The 20,624-nt window shown below is 33.0% G+C and overlaps 1 non-coding gene across 1 annotated transcript; it reads right to left on the bottom strand.

The window, feature by feature from the left end:
• Positions 1–13,475: 13,475 nt before the first annotated feature.
• On the bottom strand, positions 13,476–13,580 carry LOC141662816 (small nucleolar RNA R71). Its single transcript, XR_012550913.1, has one exon. It is a non-coding gene; the product is annotated as a small nucleolar RNA R71 (small nucleolar RNA).
• Positions 13,581–20,624: the final 7,044 nt, after the last annotated feature.

The raw sequence follows: 20,624 nt of genomic DNA, 5'->3' as shown, positions 1-20,624 counted from the left end.
ATTACTCAAGGAAGGTTATTACTTTATTGGATATTACTTAATCGAGGTTGAACTGTACTATCTATTTAAAACATCAAAATCAAGTCAATAAAGTATATTAAGAATATAAGTCAATTAGTATTAGACTGTTAGTGGTTATGATTTAATAATACTAAATTAAAAAATAATTTTATAATTATCCAGTGAGTACCAAAATTTAATATTTTTGATATTTTTGTATTCTAATAAAATATGTTTTACTTGTTAATAAAGAGTATAGATTAAAAATAACATATATCTAGAATAAAAGTCAATTCGTGTTAGTACTTTGATGAACACTAGCTATTAGAAAATGAAGTATACAAAGAATAGAAGTTAATTCGTGTTAGTAATTATGATAATAATATAAAATTTTAAAAATAGTTATATAATTATCTAGTGAGTGCCAAATTAGTACTTTGGATACTTTGATACAAAAACATGATTTCGTTTATTAATAAAAAGTATAAATTTACTATTACTTAATATTCATAAGGGAGATTATCATTAGTACCCTCTTGGTATTGGTTTTTCTGAATGGTAGCATTTGACATTTTTGACTTCTAAGTGGTACCATTGTACTATTATTTCTGTAACACCCCGACTTCAAATTAAATATTATATGGAATAAATGGAATACGTATTCTAATTATGTGTTACTTGACATCTGTGTTCGATGTTTACATGCGATAAAATTTGCGAATTTTAATTTTTATATATCTAAAATAAAGTATAGATAATTTTGATATTTTTCTAGCAATTTATATGTCATTATATGATTTTATAAACGATTTATAGATTTAATTACTTATTTTTCAAATTAGATATTAATTATTTTGAATAATCAGGAATCGTCCAACTTCAACGGTTTTTATGTTTTCACCACCCAGAAGTTTCGAGAAAACTCATTTCTATCTTAATTTGATTATTTCAAGCATTTTCCGTGTTTTGACTTTTTCAATCCGGAGTACGGTTTTACCCATAAGGTTCTCGGTACAAATTTTTAGGATATTATTTTCATTTCGGTAAAGCGATGAACCAGATATTTTTGATCTACGAGATATTTTGATTAAAATTCAATCTTATCTTTTCGTAGTACGTGCAATCCTATCTTATTTTTTCCAAATATGTGCAATCCTATCTTATCTTTTCGTGGTACGTACAATCCTATCTTATCTTTTCGTAACTATAAATAGCCTTGCAGTACCTTGTCTAGATAATCATAAACAAACAGTAAAATCTTATAATTACCTAGAGAAAATACGTATATTCATAGTGTTCTTCATAATCAAACGAGGTTTCGAAGGCGTTATCGAACTCCAATTTTAGCGTGCAAGTAGTCGAATCGAAGCTTGTAACAAGTAGAATAGAATTTTAACAACCATATCACTGTAGATTCAAGTGGATGAAAGATTGATAGTAAAATCAATTCTAAATTCCGGATTTATATAGAATAAATTAAGCGGTGCACGGTAAGTATATACTGTACTATTTCACTGTTGATGTTTTGATCTTTAAATGATGATTGATTTGATTTGACTGATGATTCACTGATGAAAAACGAGTATTCTTGCACTGATACTTGATGAACTGATGATGATGCTTCCTTTTGGAAGTAAGCTAAACCAATTGTTTAGCTGACCTGGATCCCAACTTGATGGATTGATGAACCTATCGTGCTTGAATACTCCGTTTTAAGCTTGTGAGAATTATTTTGATGAACTCTTGATGATTGTGATGAAACTCTGATTATCCTATTTATTTGATGATTTGAAGAACTCTGATTTTCTCGGATAAACCTCGGTTGAATTAATACGATATATGTTTACCGAGCTTTATAAGCTCACTCTTTTATGTGACTAACATTTACAGAAAATAATTTTGGAGAAAGAAGTTCGGGAAGGTATAAAAATGTGATTAGCTAAGGTTTTAGTGAGGGTCAAGAGGCGTCTAATATCGTGATGAAAAATATTGCAGTAGATCTATGGTTGTACTATGTTAGGATCTTATGAGGTATCGTATCTTTTATGGTAAATTCGAGAATGTTGTACGAACTTTATGTTATTAAATAAGTTTTAGATTTTGTAAGCATTCAATGAGTTGTTTAGTTTATTTAGCGTTCCCGGGTCGGGTTTCTGAGGACATCACGAGGTCGGGGGCGCCACAGGTGGTATCAGAGCTAGTGTTTCGAAAGGGGACGGATATATGATTTAGAATTCCGAGTAGTAAAATTTTAGGCTCGAGGAACATTTAGTAAACTTGTAAGAATAAGTTTTAGACGTGTTGGGAGAAGTAGTAGCATATGATATCAAAAAGTGTGTATTGAGTTCAAATTTCGAGGACAAAATTATTTTAAGGGGGGAAGAATGTAATACCTCCGACTTAAAAATAAATATTAAATGGAATGAATGGAATAAATATTCTAATTATGTGTTACTTGACATCTGTGTTCGATGTTTACATGGGATAAAATTTGCGAATTTTATTTTTTATATATCTAAAATAAAGTATAGATAATTTTGATATTTTTTTAAAAATTTGTATGTCATTATATGATTTTATAAATAATTTATAGATTTAATTACTTAATTTTTAAATTAGATATTAATTATTTTGAATAATCGGGAATCGTCCAACTTTAATGGTTTTTACGTTTTCACCACCCATAAGTTTCGGGAAAACTCATTTCTATCTTAATTTGATTATTTCAAGCATTTTCCGTGTTTTGACTTTTTCAATCCGGAGTACGGTTTTACCCATACGGTTCCCGGTACAAATTTTTAGGATATAATTTTCGTTTCGATAAACAGATAAACTAGATATTTTTTATATACGAGATATTTTGATTAAAAATCCTAACTTATCTTTTCGTAGTACGTGCAATCCTATCTTATCTTTTCGTAGTACGTGCAATCCTATCTTATCTTTTCGTAGTACGTGCAATCCTATCTTATATTTTCGTGGTACAAGCAATCCCATCTTATCTTTTCGTGGTACAAGCAATCCTATCTTATCTTTTCATAACTATAAATAGCCTTGCAGTACCTTGTTCGGATAATCATAAACAAACAGTAAAATCTTATAATTACCCAAAGAATTTACGTATATTCATAGTGTTCTTCATAATCACACGAGGATTCGAAGGCGTTATCGAACTCCGATTTTAGAGTGCAAGTAGTCGAATCGAAGCTCGTAACAAGTAGAATCAAGTTTAACAACCATATCACTGTAGATTAAAGTGGAAGAAAGATCGATAGTAAAATCAATTCTAAGTTCGGGATTCATATAGAATAAATTAAGCGGTGCACGGTAAGTATATATTGTACTATTTTACTGTTGATGTTTTGATCTTTAAATGATGATTGATTTGATTTGACTGATGATTCAATGATGAAAAATGAGTATTCGTGCACTGATACTTGATGAACTGATAATGATGTATCCTTTTTGGAAGTAAGCTAAACCAATTGTTTAGCTGGCCGGGGTCCCAACTTGATAAATTGATGAATTAATGAAACTATCGTGCTTGAATACTCTGTTAGGAAATAAATAACACACAGAGGGGGGGGGTGAATGTGTTTTACTATTTTTAAGCTTTTATTGAATATTTTATGGTTGAACAAAGTAAATTAAATCTTGTAGTAAAAATGTGTTCATGTAGAAATTAAACTTGCAAGAGTAAAGAACACAGATCTTCAAAACTCATTTAATTTTATATTAAAATTAAGAATGTTTTGCTACAAAATTTCTAGGCACTTTGTTGATAAAGAGCTTAGCTTCTCCTTGAGAGTGTTACAAGATTTTCTATCTAAATTGTTACAACTGACTAAAGGACCAGTGTTAACTTTATAATTCAGTTAACTGTTGGTTTACACAGTGTACAATAAGACATGTTATTAGTTTTAGTAAACAGTCACTTGTCATTTTCATTTATAGAAAAGTATATCTTTTATTTCTGGCTTAGCATATCTTAGCATCCTGTGTTAACTTTGATCTTCCTTTGTCAGTTAATCTTCACCATTGATCTTGCACATCGTTCAAGTTACATTTTATAGACTTGTAAATCTAGCTGTTTGGATTGTTTGTTGATTGTTAATCTTGGATATTGAACTGATCTGCAATTTTGTACTTTGAGATTTTACCTCGAGATCTCCATTTAGTCTATAGAGAACTTGACATCTCGATAAGTATATTGGCTTATCGAGATCTCTAATACTCCATAGTGAATTTGACTTATAGAGGTCTCAAAGTTTTCGAATGAGACTTTGGATTTTCGAGATCTCTCAGCTCCATGTCTTCACTTTGACTTGTGGACAACTTAGAGTTCTATAGTGAATTTTGACTTATCGATATCTCTGAGTTCTCTAGTGGACTTTGACTTATCGATAACTCAGAGTTCTCTAATGAATGTAGACTTGTCGATAACTCTAAGTTCTCTAGTGATGAAATGACTTGTCGATATCTCCAAACTTCATGTCTTCAATTGACTTGTTGATATCTCTCTGAGTTCTATAGTAGCTTTCCTGACTTTTCGATAAGTCATTTGGAGTTTTGGAATGACTTCTCTATAACACTAAATCTGTGACTTGTAGAGATCTTGACTTAGAGTATTTTTATCTTAACAGATTTATTCAACTCCAAGCTTCTTCAAAATTCTTCTAAGGCATGATCATCTTGATCTTCTTCCAAATAGAATCCTTAGGCTTGACATTGTTCAAGGAAAAAGACTCCAGTCTGCTCCTTTGTATTTTTACAGACTTTAAAATGTTACAAGTACAAAATACAAATTAAGATAACAATAAAACTTACTTAGGGTTGACAAATTATCTTAGTCTTGTTAATTGTACAGGCATGTCTTGCACAATATACTCCGTTTTGATCTTGTGAGAATTATTTTGATGAACTCTTGATGATTGTGATGAAACTCTGATTATCCTATTTATTTGATGATTTGAAGAACTCTGATTTTCTCGGATAAACCTCAGTTGAATTAATACGATATATGCTTACTGAGCTTTATAAGCTCACTCTTTTATGTGACTAACATTTACAGGAAATAATTTTGGAGAAGGAAGTTCAGGAAGGGATAAGAATGTGATAAACTAAGGTTTTAGTGAGGGTCAAGAGGCGTCTAGCATCGTGACGAAAAATGTTGCAGTAGTCGTATGGTTGTACTATGTTAGGATGATATGAGGTATCGTACATTTTATGGTAAATTCGAGACTGTTGTACGAACTTTATGTTATTAAATAAGTTTTAGATTTTTTAAGCATTCAGTGAGTTGTTAGTTTATTTGGCGTTCCCAGGTCGGGTTTCTGAGGACATCCCGAGGTCGGGGGAAGGGCACAGTTTCGTTCATGTAATACCACTCTATTAGTCATCTGTTAGACAAATGTTATATTTAAGGGTACCAATTAGAAAATCAATTGTACAATGGTACAATTAGTAACATGCTTTCTCTTATTTTTTTAAAAATATATATAATTTTCTACTATTAAAAATTTGAATAAATAAAAAAATAATAAGCAAAAAAACTTTATGGTGATTAGAGAAATAAAATCAATTTACCTAATTTAAACTACTTCAAAATATTATGAGTATTTATTTATATTTTTTCTAATATTTTCATGTTTTGTACTAACTATAATTCGAGTAAATGAAACCTGATAATTTAAATAAAAATACAAGAAATAGGGATATTTCAAATTCTGTTAGTATTTAATATTTATATATTTTATTATATATAATTTTAAATAAGAATAACCATTTTTTAAATTGTTTTAAAATAATACATGAAATAAAAAGAAATATTTGTATTGAACTCTTAATTAGAGTGTATTATAAAATTTGGCAAGAAACTAATTGATAACTTAAGACACTTATATAAATACTGATATTAAGAGGATTAATTAATTAGTAGGGGATATATATATATATATATATAAATTGTGAAAATTATGCAAAATTATATGATTTTAGTAAGGAAAATGGTAGCACAAAAAAGTAAAAATATTTAATGGTATCACATAGAAGTCAAAATTATTTAATGGTACCAAATGAAAAAGGTCAATTATATAATTGTATAATTCATAATTTTATAACGTTTGATTAATATTTTTTTGAGAGAGTGGTATCAGATGAATCAGTCCATATATACAATGATACCACCTGTAAGCATGGTTCTAAAAATCGCACAAATCGCCGATTAATCGGCCGGGTAATCGGAAATCGGAGGCTCACCGATCTGAAAAGGCAAAATCGCCGGAAAAAATGTTTTCCGGTCAACTGAGTTAAAATCGGCGAAAATCGGGTCAACTCGGTAGAAATCGGGTCATTTGGTGAATAAGTTTTCTACAGAAAGTTTGCAGATGGAAGAGCAGAAGATGAGGAAATCTGAAAACACAGACATGTGTCTACATACGTAAATGGTCACAGGGAAAGGAATCTGAAAACACAGACATGTGTCTACATACGTAAATGGTCACAGGGAAAGGAAGGAGAAGGCAGATGCTCAAAGCTCAAAACTCAAAACTATTAATTTTAATTAAAAAGAGGCACACATAACTATGCACGTGTCCTCGGCATTATATACAAAAATTGTGTGTATATTTAAGAATGATAATGTCATAATATACATAATATACTAATAGAAATGTACAGTTTGAAATTACAACGTCAAATTTGTGTATATATATATATCTTCAAAATGGTTTATTTAGTCAAAAAAATATTTAAAATTTAAATTAATATTTAATAATCATTAAATTATATATTTAAAAATAATTATTAAAATACGTCCGATTTTTGCTCCGATTAATCCCCGATTTACCGATTAATCTTTATAAGGTCATGTTACCGATCTTACCCGATTACCGATTTCTGTAACACTGCCTGTAAGTCAAAAATGTCAAATTGTACCATTCAGAAAAGCCAATACGAAGAGGGTAATATTCATAATTTTCCTATTTATAATTATCTTTTCCAATATAATTCATTTAATATAACTTAATTATTGATAAGAAGTTGTTTTTGAAATTAAAATAATTATCTTGGAATAATAGGAAGAGCAAATAAGGAGAATGATGAGACAAAACAATAAGGTAGTCGAGATTTTTAATCTAACTGGTATATTTCAGGGTGAAAAATCAAAATATCCAACAATTTGGAGGCAACTACCCAAAATACCGATTGACGGGAGTGTCCGCGCAAAATATTCATGAAATATGCATATGTGGAATGCGTATTGAATATTAAAATTTTATTAAAGAATGTGCATGAGTGACATGCGTATCCCCTTTGACTTTTTGGATATACGCATGTTAGTCATGCGCATACTGTACAAAATATTAAAGGTAATACATATGCTAATTATGCATATTCTTTGTTAAAAATTTAAAAGTTGAATACATGAATGCATTTTTTATTGGTATTTTGGACAGACAGTACCACCAATCGGTATTTTAGACAGTTGAAGCCTAAAAATGGTATATTTTGGGCATCAATATATTTATATATATATAAAGGAAAACCCTCGGTAGCTCTAGAATCACTTCACTCTTATTTATCTTTTTTTTCTAGAACTCCTACATTTTAATTCAAAAAAAGGAAACTTCCTTATTTAGATCCTATATTTTAGAAAATAAAATCCAAGTTCGTATAGAAGTAGAAATAATAAAATTCAAGTTTATATAGAATAGAAAACTTCCTTATTTAGTTCCTATATTTTAGAAAATGAAATCCAAATTCATGTAGAAGTAGAAATAAATCCAAGTTTGTATAGAGTAGAATTTTATTAAAATTCTATTTTATTAAAGAAAAAAAATTATTAAGATCTTATATATATGGACAAAAATAGGTTTAAAAAAATTATTTTGGTCGATTAATGATTCTTTCAACAATTTTATTAACTTTTTATTTTATTCGTTTTGCACGTACACAAAAATACTTCTTTTCTAAAATCATAAGGGACTTACATGTATGGACATAAATATGTTTATTACCTATATATTTGTTCTTATATGGATGTTCTTGCGCAATAGCTCAATTTGGAGGTTAGTTAAAATCTCTGTTGATATATCTTAGAGCATGCAATTTATGTTAAGCTATGTGTATAATAACATCTACAAGTTTGGATACGAGTTTATGTGAAACATCATTATGCTTCCCAACCCTTATGCTTAGACACACAACTAAATATATTTATTACTTGCAAAGCTTCTTCTTTATAGCTTATCTTTACATCTACACGAACACACGAGCGTGCACTTTATCTTATTATTTATTATTATATTTATGTTATTTTGCATTGATTTGAATTTTTATTTAATAAATATTCATATTCTATTATAGATGTAAAGGAGATACATTAAAAAAGACGTGGAGTTATTTTCTATTTCGAATACGTTAATAGCAACTTATTTTTGTTTTCTTTTTCAAATAAGATAAAATAAATTTTAATTATTATAAGTTGTTTCTGTTAGTATTTGTGCCCTAGATACAACACTATGATGCTTTAGTTTAAGATATTTGGATTATTAATATTTATGTTCTATCGATTATTCTTCTTATAATTTATTAATTCTTAATTTACTGCGATATAAATGTTAGATTTATAAATGTCCTTGGAATATGATATGAATTCTATACCTCTAAGTACGTGACTTAGAATTAAGATTATGAGAATAGTATTAATATTCCTAAAGGTATCTAGTCAAGTATTATTATTAAAGGATAATAATAATACATTAAGACTGGCGTGTTTGTTGACTGATGATCACATCTCATTGATCATAGGTATAGTGATACTAAAGTCAAAAATACAGGCTGATGTAAATGTACATGGTGCTGGACAGACCCGATGTGAGATTCTACATGTCTGTTGTGTCATAAGTAATTCTCACAGTGATAATAATGTAATGGTCCTTACACCTGAAGTCAGTATATTTCTATACGAGAATTAATATACATTGATTCCATTAAAAGCTATCCTTGACCGGGTAATGATAAAAGTGGACATTGAGTATATTATGAATTGTATGAGAAATATGAATGATCTAGATGTGATTTAACCCTCCTATTTTAGGAGTGATATTATTGGCCTCTTGTGTGAGCTAGACTATGAAATGCGTGGTCACGCTCAAATGCTGATTTGATATGATAGTCTACTCATTGATCAAGAAAACTTGTATTAAACTATGATGAGGATAACACATTATCTGCCTCTCGTTTAATTTATAATATTTGGTTAAAGGGATTATATTACATTGTACATTATTCACGAAAGGTTTAATCGATCACTGATTCAATTATTATTACTTGGGTAGCAATGATGTATTACTAGATGTCGCTCATTATTTACGATTTTAAATTAGATTTAAAATTCGTTGCCAACGTAATAATAACCCATAGGGTCACATACAAAGAATGCTTGAAGGACTATTTAATTTAAATTAGATTTAAATTAAATTAAAGTAGTTCGAATTATTTATAATATTAATTAAGTACGACTTAATTAATTAGATAAATAATGATATTCAAATTTACTAATATCAGTTAAACAATTCAGTAGTTAAATAACTAAGTGTGACTTAATTATTATACAAATAGGAATTTTGATATAATAATAACTCCTAATTAGTTAAGAGTTATAATTCTTTTTCTACTCTCTATATAATATCTCTTGTGTGGCTGATTTTTAGGGTAAGACTTTTACTAAAACCCTAGTCACCAAGAGAGAAGATGGAGAGAGCAAGAAAAACGAGTTTGTGCTAGTATACATCCAGTCCTTGAGTTCAAGCATTCGTGTGGATACCGATAGAGCGTAGATCGCGAGAGCGGGATGCGTGGTGATTGAACAATCTTAGGATCTCCATTATTTAACCAATTTGTAAAGCTTCTTAAGATAAACAATCTGATCTATGAATTAAATATCTATTTTTGGATCCATGGATCCTGCGGCGGGTTTCGAAAATTCTGGTTTTTCAAGTTTTTAATTACTGTTTTTGTTGCGTTTATGTGCTCGAAACCCTTCAATGGCATCAGAGCTACTTGCGAAAAGTGTGTAATTCGTTTATGTGTTTACTATTTTTATGATGATAACATGTATACAATATTCCATGATTGTTATGTATGCGATTTTGTATGTTTTACATGTTGTTATATTTATATATGCTTATGTATGTATATATTTTGAATATATGATATTCATGAGAGTTGTATAATACATGTTTTTTGTTTGTTTGTATTACAAAAATCGTATTTGATACGATTCTGAATCAGATGCAGCGGAGTTGCTGAAATCTGGGTCTGGTGTCCGATTTTGGCCAACGAATACGCTATTTCATATGGAATCTAGCGTCTGAATGAAACTCATAGCTAAAGCTATCATTGACTGATCTGTAAGGCATTTGACGTCATTTAGGCCCTATAATATGCGATTTAATGTTATCAGATTTAATTTCGAATTTTTTGATTTTTGCCAAATTTGGATTTTATGATTAGATCATGATGGTTATGATATGTTAAGATAATATTATGTGTTTTAACATGTTCTTATGTGTTAATTGAGCATGGTGGATGGTTATGGCTTATGAGCTTAGGTTAATGGTTTTGGTTTTTTTAAATATGGCTTGCATGTCGTTTGATCTTGTAATTATTAAATCTCAAATGTAACTCGAGTTCTTATTGTAAGTACATTAGATTAGTTTTTATTTTTTATTCGTGTAATGTACATAAAGACATGAAGATTTGAAGATCAAGGAAGGGTAGTCTCACATGGAGGTCATCCAAGGAAGTGATACAAGAAAGAAGACATTTAAAAGTTAGCTTGTATTTATTTTTCATCTTAGATTGACCTAGATCTTTGTCATTAGTTGATGAAGATCACATTGGACGAAGCCATAACCAACCACATTTATTTATTGCACTTTACATATATATGTGCATATGATGAATGTATGTGTAGAGTAGTTTATAAAGATGCATGCTTAATTAGATTAAGGATGTATTTATTAGATACGACACCCATGCCATGCTTGCTAAACAAGATAAAATCTGTAACGACTCAAGATTTTAAAATGAACAATCGATTATGAGATTCTCGTGTTTATGAAACACGGAATAAAAATACAAATTTTCTTTGTTTATGATATGGGGCGATTTTGTCAAAAGCGAGTTCATTGAACTTGTAAGGTTGTGGGTTTTAAGCGAGACCGTTGTGATTCCCTCACTACCTGGAAATCAAACCATTGAAGAATATTGATTTGAAGTATTTAATTCAAGGAAAAATTGGGAATCTCTTTATGATGGGATCATGATCGTTTTAAAATTAACAAAATCCTAAAGTTAATATTAAGTTGATCAGATGCCTTCCAATGAGTCCAATGCGTTAACCCCTAGATCGATTATGAGTGGGTTTGATAAGTGGGTTTTATATCCACTTGGAACGCTTTATATCGGCTTAAATTGGATGTTTTGGACTCAAGTATGTGATGTTTTTTATGTGTTTTGTGTAATTGCATTGCAGGGCACTAGCCACGAGGAGGAATTGAGTTTTATAATGATTTTATGCTAATAAGAGGTCAGGAATGGAGTTTCGGGAGATCGCATGAAGAAAGGAGCGCAAAGCAGCAAAAATCAGAAGTTTGGTCAGAACAACGGCGCGCCCGCGCTCAAGACGGGCGGCCGCACCAGTTTGGCAAAAAAGCAGTGCGCCCGCGCTAGAAGCGGTTAAAAACTCAGAATCCTGATTCTACTCTGATTTGAAGATTTGAAGAGTCCTGATCCACTTGCGGCCTATATATAAAGATAAAAAGACGTTTTTATAAACAACGAAGCCAGTGAGAGCATAAAAAAGACCTAGAGAGCACAAGACGGCTACGGAGAAGAAGACCTAGTTTATTCTTGTGTATTTTTTGATTTAGTCGATAACTTGGATGCTTGTTTTTGTTTTGTTCTAAACCTTAGTACTTCTATAGTATCTCGTAATATTTTGGATTTAATTACTATCATGTTTTCATTGGAACCCATGGTGACAATGTTTTCAATTATGAACTAATTGTTGTCATGGGGTTCTAGCGGATTTAGTTATGGATTTCAATAGTTGATTGTTCTAAATCTTTAGTGTGTGGTGATTTATGATTTCCTATTTTGGTTGTGCTTATTCATCTTTGATGCGTAGCTAACATCTTAGATTGTTTGTTAATCTCTATTGAAGTGAAAGTGAATATAGAGGTTTAGAACTTGCCATGCTAGCATAGGTTTATGTATGAATTAATATGCATAATTCGTAGTGTAATTTTAACCATCTTACACGCCCTATGTAATCATAATAGATAACTTGCTCTTCAACCGTTATGTTTTCAAATTCTGTAGACATATATGGTCTAAGCATAATTGGTGTCTACTTAAATTTTATCTTGATTGTGGATGCTCAGTGGTAGGGTATGCGTATATCGAAAGATAGCATACACTAATTTCGTGTTATTTGATTATTTATCATCACCAGCGCATGCTATTGATAAAGACATAAACTTTCAATGAAGTATTTAATGAAGTTAGAATCCCATGTTTTATTCTCATATAAGTAGTTCACTTTTAATCTCTTAGTTTAAATTTGCTAGTACAATCTTTTAAGTAGTTAATCAACTCAAACTTGTCTTGTCTTAGCTATGAACGATAATCATACATTGTTACATAAGTGTATAATCTGAACTTAACCTAAACCAATCCCTATGGAAACGAACTTGACTTATATCTTATACTACTTGTGATCACGTGCGCTTGCGTGTATTTTCACGTGTGTTTTAGTGTAAACAAGTTTTTTGGCGCCGTTGCCGGGGAATCGCTGTTAAATTTTAGTTTATGTGCTTGACATCAGTGGTCGTTAAAGTTCACTAACTCGGATTATTTTACTTATAAGGTTACTTTGTTGTGTTTCAGGTACTCCAGAGAGCGTGTATGCGAACACGTTCTCAATCTCGTAAGGAAACACTAGACGAAGTTGAAGAAGTGGAAGAAGAAGTTTTTGAAGAAGTTGAGAAAGTTGCAGAAGAAGCGATCATTACAATGGGAGAACCAGCAGCACCAACGAAAGCGTTGATGGATTTTTCTCAACCAAAGATCAATGAAATTCAATCTAACATTATAAAGATAGCTATCGCAGTTAATACCTTTGAGATCTAGCCTGGCACGATTCAGATGGTACATAATTCAGTCCAGTTTGGGGGTTCTCCAACGGAAGATCCTAATATGCACATTAGGGATTTCATCGAGATCTGTGACACCTTCAAGTTCAATAATGTTTCTGAAGATGCTGTGAAATTGAGATTTTTCCCATTCTCTCTGAGGGATAAGGCTAAGGGCTGATTACACTCTCTACCAGCTGGTTCTATTACTACTTGGGAGGATCTTGCTCAGAAATTTCTTACTAAATTCTTCCCTCTAGCAAAGACAGCTGCAATCAGGAATGCTCTTACTCAATTCGCACAGCAATCGGGTGAATCTTTATGTGAAGCTTGGGAGCGTTATAAGGAGATGCTTAAGAAGTGTCCTCATCATAGAATGTCTGACTAGATGGTGATTAATTGCTTTTATAATGGTTTGGGAGCACAGTCAAGACCTATGCTCAAAGCAGCATCAGGTGGAGCTTTATGGGCTAAGAGCTACGAGGAAGCTTATGAGCTGATCGAGATAATGGTTGCGAATGAATATCAGAATCCAACTCAGAGGCTACCACAAGGCAAGGTAGCAGGAGTTCTTGAGGTGGATACAAGGTGTTGACTATGAAGGTCGATTCTCTGACCAATTATGGTGTTCAACCAATAATGAGTGTTTATGAGCTTTGTGCAGGATCACATACGATAGAGCAATGTGCCATATCTAGTGAATCAGCTCAGTTCGTGAGCAACTTTCAGAGGTCGCAGCAACCTGTTCCTGCTACCTATCATCCACCTCCATATCCTAAAAGGCTTCAGAAGCAGAAGTTCGACAAGCAATTTGCTAAGTTTTTGGAGGTTTTCAAGAAGTTGCACATTAACATACCTTTTGCGGAAGCTCTAGAACAGATGGCGAGCTATGCTCAGTTTATGAAGGGTATTCTATCTCAGAAGCTTAAACTTGAGGAGTTGGAGACCGTTGCTCTAACGGAAGAGTGCAGTGTTGTGCTGCAACAAAAATTCCCTCCCAAACTTAAAGATCCAGGAAGCTTCACGATACCTTGTACCATTGGCAATCTGTCTTTTGACAAGTGTTTGTGTGACTTGGGGGCTAGCATCAATCTGATGCCCTTGTCCGTGTTCAATAAACTTGATTTACCTGATCCAAAACTGGTAAACATGTCTTTATAGTTGGTTGACCATTCCATCAATTATCCCCGAGGTGTAGTGGATGATTTTTTGGTTAAGGTGGATAAACTCATCTTCCCTGCAAATTTTGTCATTCTGGATTTCGAGGAAGATAAGAAGATTCCCTTATCTTGGGGAGACTATTCTTAGCTACAAGTCGAACTCTGATCGATGTGTAAAAGGGTGAGCTTATAATGAGAGTTCAGGGTCATGACGTGACTTTTAATGTCTTCAATGCAATGAAATTCCCTGCTGATGAAGAGGAATGCTTTAAAGTAGAGTTGGTCGAGTCTAGTGACTGTAGAGCTTGATCAAATGCTAAGGACTGACGCCTTAGAGAGAGCGTTAATAGAGGAATCTGATAGTGAAGATGAAGAAGGAGCAGAGCAGCTGCAGTATTTGAATGCTTCTCCATGGAAAAGAAGATTGGAATTGCCATTTCAGTCTCTTGGTTTATCAGAGCTGAAAAATTCTCAAGAGCGTCTTAAGCCATCTATTGAGGAGGCTCCCACACTTGAGCTAAAACCACTTCCTGATCACTTGAGGTATGCTTTTTTAGGTGATGCATCTACTTTGCCTATTATTATTGCATATGACCTTTCAGGTTGTGACGAAGACAAGCTCTTGAGAATTCTGAGAGATTCAAATCAGAAATTGGATGGACTATAGCAGATATCAAGGGAATCAGCGCTTATTATTGCATGCAGAAAATTCTGCTTCAGGAAGGAAGTAAGCCAACAGTTGAACAGCAGAGAAGACTCAATCCTATCATGAAAGAGGTTGTGAAGAAGAAAATTCTTAAATAGCTGGATATAGGGATCATCTATCCTATTTCTGACAGTTCATGGGTGAGTCTGGTGCAGTGTGTGCCTAAGAAATGAGGCATTACAGTTGTCGCTAATGAGAAGAATGAGCTCATTCCCACTCGGACAGTCACAGGGTGGAGAGTATGCATGGACTATCGAAAGCTGAATAAAGCCACCAGGAAGGATCACTTCCCGCTTCCATTCATTGATCAAATGCTTGATAGGTTGGCTGGTCATGAGTATTATTGTCTTATAGATGGTTATTCAGGCTATAATCAGATTTGCATTACCCAGAAGATCAAGAGAAGACCGCCTTTACTTATCCTATCGGCACTTTCGCTTTCCGTCGAAGGGGTTAAATACAAGGTGGGGGTTATTGAAAATCTTCCTCCACCAATCTCAATTAAAGGAGTTCGCAGTTTTCTTGGTCATGCGGGTTTCTATCGGCGATTCATCAAAGACTTCTCCAAAATCTCTAAACCCCCGTACAATATGTTAGAAAAGGATGTCCCTTTCAAATTCGATGAAGAATGTCTAGCTGCTTTTGAGAGCTTGAAGAAGAGTTTAACTATAACACCTGTTAACACTGCACCTGATTGGAATGAGCCCTTCGAGATGATGTATGATGCTAGTGACTATGCAGTTGGAGCAGTTCTTATCCAGAGAAATCAGAACATATTCCATGTGGTTTACTATGCTAATAAAACCCTTAATGGTGCCCAGCTGAATTACATTACTACAGAGAAGGAGCTTTTGGCGATTGTCTATGGCTTCGAGAAATTCCGATCTTATTTACTTTGGATAAAAGTGACTATTTTCACTAATCATGCTGTTATTCGATATCTGGTCTCGAAGAAAGATTCAAAACCTTGTTTGATTCGATGGATTCTATTACTTTAGGAATTCGAGCTAGAAATCAAGGACATGAAAGATACAAAAAATCAAGTAGTGGATCATCTCTCACGACTGGAAGATCAAGGCAATGCTTCCCAAGATAAGACGTTAATCAATAAATCTTTTCCCGATGAGCAACTTTTTAGGGTACAAGAAGAAGAACCATAGTTTGCAGACATTGTGAACTATCTTGTGAGTAATGTTATTCCCCCAGAACTCTCTTATGCTCAAAGGAAGAAGTTTTTACATGAGGTGAAATGGTATCGATGGGATGAACCATTCTTGTTCAAACATGAGGTAAATCAGATTATTAGGAGATGCATCATGTACAGTGAAACTGAGGGTATTCTGTGAGATTGTCATTCTACTGTGTATGGTGGTCATTATGGTGGAGAGAAGATAGCTGCTCGTATTCTTTAAGCGGAATTTTTCTGGCATATGTTGTTTAAGGATGCTCATCAATTCGTGTCAGGATGTGATCACTGCCAAAGAGTTGGAAATATGTCCAAGAGAGATGATCTCAATGTTCTTCTTGAAGTTGAGATTTTCGATGTTTGGGGAATCGACTTTATGGGGCCATTTATCTCATCATGAAATAATCAGTATATTCTTTGACGGTGGATTATGTGTCTAAATGGGTTGAGGTTAAAGCCTTTTCAACCAATGATGCGAAGGTGGTGATAAATTTTCTTCGTAAGAAGATATTCACAAATTTTGGTACTCCAAGGGTTATAATTAGTGATGAGGGATCGCATTTCTGCAATTGCAAGTTCACTGCATTAATGGAAAACTATCATGTGAATCATCGTGTTTTCACAGCTTACCATCCTCAAACTAATGGGCAAGCTGAAGTGTCGAATCGAGAGATCAAGCGAATCTTGGAGAAAGTTGTGAGTCCATCAAGGAAGGATTAGTAGTTGAAGTTAGATGAAGCTGTGTAGGCCTATAGAACAACATACAAGACTCCACTAAGAATATCACCATTCCAATTGGTGTATGGGAAGGCATGTCATTTTCCTGCGGAGCTAGAGCATACAGCGTATTTGACTTTGAAGAGGTTGAATCTGGACATGGCAGTTGCTGGAGAGAAAAGAATGCTTCAACTTAATAAACTCGATGAGTTTCAACTACAGGCTTATGAGAAAAACAAGTTATATAAGGAGAATGTCAAGAGATGACATGATAGGAGGTTGGTGCGCAAGTCATTTGTGTCTGGTCAAAGAGTTTTATTGTTCAACGCTCATCTCTGGCTTTTTCCAGGAAAGCTTAAGTCAAGGTGGTCAGGTTCTTTCATTGTCAAAACTGTGTTTCCATATGGAGCTGTGGATATTTTTGATAAGCATCCAGACCAAGCGTTCAAGGTAAATGGTCAAAGATTGAAGCATTACTATGGTGATACGGCGAATCGTGAGGTGGTGAGCGTCGTTCTTTCGACAACTCGATTCGAAGATTCACGTCAAGCTAGCGACGTAAACCAAGCGCTTCGTGGGAGGCAGCCCATGTTTGTTGTATAGTAGGTTCGACAAGAGAAAAAAAAGCAAAAGCAAAAAAAAATCAAATTTTCCAAAAGCACGGCGCGGCCACGCTAGAAGCGGGGCGGCCGCTCTTAAATTGTCAAAAATACGGTGCGCTCGCACTGAAGGCAGGGCGGCCGCGCTAACCCCCTGGAAAAGAAAAAAAAACAAAAAAAAACATAATAGCTCATCCCCAAACACTCCTAACCCGAATTTTTAACCTAAATCTACCCTAATTCTTCCTTCTAAATACATCTAAACCCTACCCAATCCCTTTACCTATCCTATATACATACATATCTGTAATAACCCCAATTTTTGGAAATTTTTGAAACCCTTATGAATAGTGGTTTTGCAGATTATGCTGAATGAGAAAACTTTTCATGCCACACTATGTAGGGGTTCTGTTATTGATCTTCTGGGATATTATTAGTACTCTATATGATAAATAAGTGTATGTAAAGATCGTCAGAATCCAAATTCGAACACTTTGATTTTTCCCGAAAATCTACCAGATACAGAAATAATTGAGTATAAGGTAACAGAATAAAAAGGATTTAAATTCAAGGATTATAAGAGAGGATCATGAAAGGAATATAATTTATTGAGAAGGGTTAAAGAAACCTAAGTAATAAGATCCCGGGTATGATCCCTCAAACGATAAACGAAAACGAAAGTTAAGCGAACCGTATAACAGATCAACGGTCATTAGGCAAGCAATTAGGAGTTAATCAAGGAGGTTAGGGATGATGATGTCATCAAACCAACAAGGTGTGAACAAGTGGAAGCATTATGACATGTGCAAGATGACATAAGCATGACAAGGGGTTTTGTTTTGTTGGTTGATTTTGGGCCATGTAAAATTTACCATGGTAAAAAGCTAAAACATTTTTCAAGGCAAAAAGGAGAAGCAACCAAACAAATATCATAAAACACAAAAATTAGAAGTTGACTTTTGCTTCCAAGAGCAAAAGCTCTCGGCCAAAACAAACCCAGCAACTTTAAACTACCATATCTCCTTCAATACTCACTCAAATGTTGTGTTCTATAGCTCGTTGGAAAGGTATTGAGATGGTCTACAACTCTTGTTCACAAGTCTAGTCCAAATAAGCATGGTAAGATCCTCATGTTTACAGTTCTTTCAATCGGACTTTTAGAAACTTTAAAGCCTAACTTTGTGTTCTTGATTTCTTTGGAAAGATCAAGCTTGTAGGAGGCTCCATAAGGCTTCCTAGTAACTTTCCACCCTCCAAAAAAGGTATAAATCTTCACACCCTTTAGTAATAAGTTTGAATGTTGAAGTTTGGAGATGGTTTGGATGGATGAGTAGTAATTTGAATGATAAGCATGATTCGAGATTAATTGTTAAGTAGTTTAGTTGAATTTGGAGATGTTATAATATATGATTGGATTGAGATCCTTGAGCTTATTATGACTGAAATCAGTAGCATTGATGTGTATCTTGAGTTGTTGTTGATTAGTAGTTGGATTGATATGATTTGGAATGGTAAAAATTTGGGAAATCGCGTAAACATAGCCGTCGTAATGTCCGATTTACTTTAGACTGTTTTTGCTCTTAACATCAGGACCCGAAAACTCCCTGTTAGGTTTTAACCATTGCCATGATTAGATAGTTCATGTTACGAGCTTCGTTTTGATATGTGTTTCGTTTGAATCCGATGTACGGTTTAGGAGAAATGACCGTTTTAAGTAACGGCGTTTCGCGACCGAACCATTACCCCTCGCCTTACTTTGAAACCTTGGTTAAGGACTTTAAATGACTATTTGGGGTATGAAACATTTATGTAAAGTGGATTAGGCAGTTGGTAAGGTACTCGCGAAAGAATCGCTTTAAAATTCTTAATGGTTAATTTATTAAAAATGATGGAGCCGAGGGTACTCGAGCGACTTAAGTAAATCGTTAAGCGCGAAAGCGAACGTTAGGACTCTAAATGGTTAAAGTCTAGTTTCTTAAGCGACCGGGGTTTAATTCCGACTTATGTTGTTGTTCATAGGTTATCGGACCCACTCTAAGCTTAAGTCTATCCGGGAGCACTCAGGCAAGTTTTCTATCCGTTATACTATTGTTGTGATAGATGCATGATGGTTAAATTAGCAAATTCTTGCGATATATTGTAGCATGTGATATGGTACATATGCATGCCTGTTTCGTATTCTTACCATATATATTTGTTGGTTCAGTTGATAATACCTATGCTAGAGAATAGCGGTAATTTGCAAATACCCTTAGTATAGGGACCCAAAGGTGAATATAATTTTCTAAAACCGGGAGTCGAGGATCCCGAGTAGATTTTATATATATATATATATATATATTTATATATATATGGTTATAGTTTTCAAAACTATTAATCGAATAAGGTTTATTCGATAACTTTATATTATTTAATGAATATTATTTCGAATATTCATTCGAGAGCTTATGACTCAGCTTATTTATTTATTGAATATTATTTCGAATATTCATTCGAGGGCTTATGACTCAACTTATTTATTTATTGAATATTATTTCGAATATTCATTCGAGGGCTTATGACTCAGCTTATTTTATTTATTGAATATTATTTGAATATTCATTTGAGGATCTATGACTCCGATTATTTGCTGAGATATATTCTTTATTTTATTAAAGAATAAGGTGTCGATAATCAAACTCACTTTTGATTATTCAAATAAAGATAGTACCTTGGTATAAGTATATCTTTGGTTATTTAATATTCATTTCAAGTATAAGTTTTTATACTTCTACTTCAATTATTTTTATAAAGATTATTCTTTATGGGAATATTATTTAAATAATAATATTCAGATATTTTTCTAATATATTGGGACTGATTTATTTTGTTAAATCAGCATCACTCCGAACATTCTCAAAAATGTTTTGCGAGTCTTCAAAATGATTTTTAAAAGTTAGAGCGGATCCCAAAACTCATTTTTATATTTAAGATCCTCCTTTCGAAGGGGATTTAAATACTCGCTCAAAACCTGAGGGATCCGGCTCTGTGGTGTGTTTTATATTCGCAACAAGG

This window comes from Apium graveolens, chromosome 5 (assembly GCF_009905375.1).
Source record: "Apium graveolens cultivar Ventura chromosome 5, ASM990537v1, whole genome shotgun sequence".
Classification (NCBI taxonomy): Eukaryota; Viridiplantae; Streptophyta; class Magnoliopsida; order Apiales; family Apiaceae; genus Apium; species Apium graveolens.
Note: the sequence above shows the minus strand (reverse complement) of the source record. Positions and strands in the feature narration are given on the sequence as shown.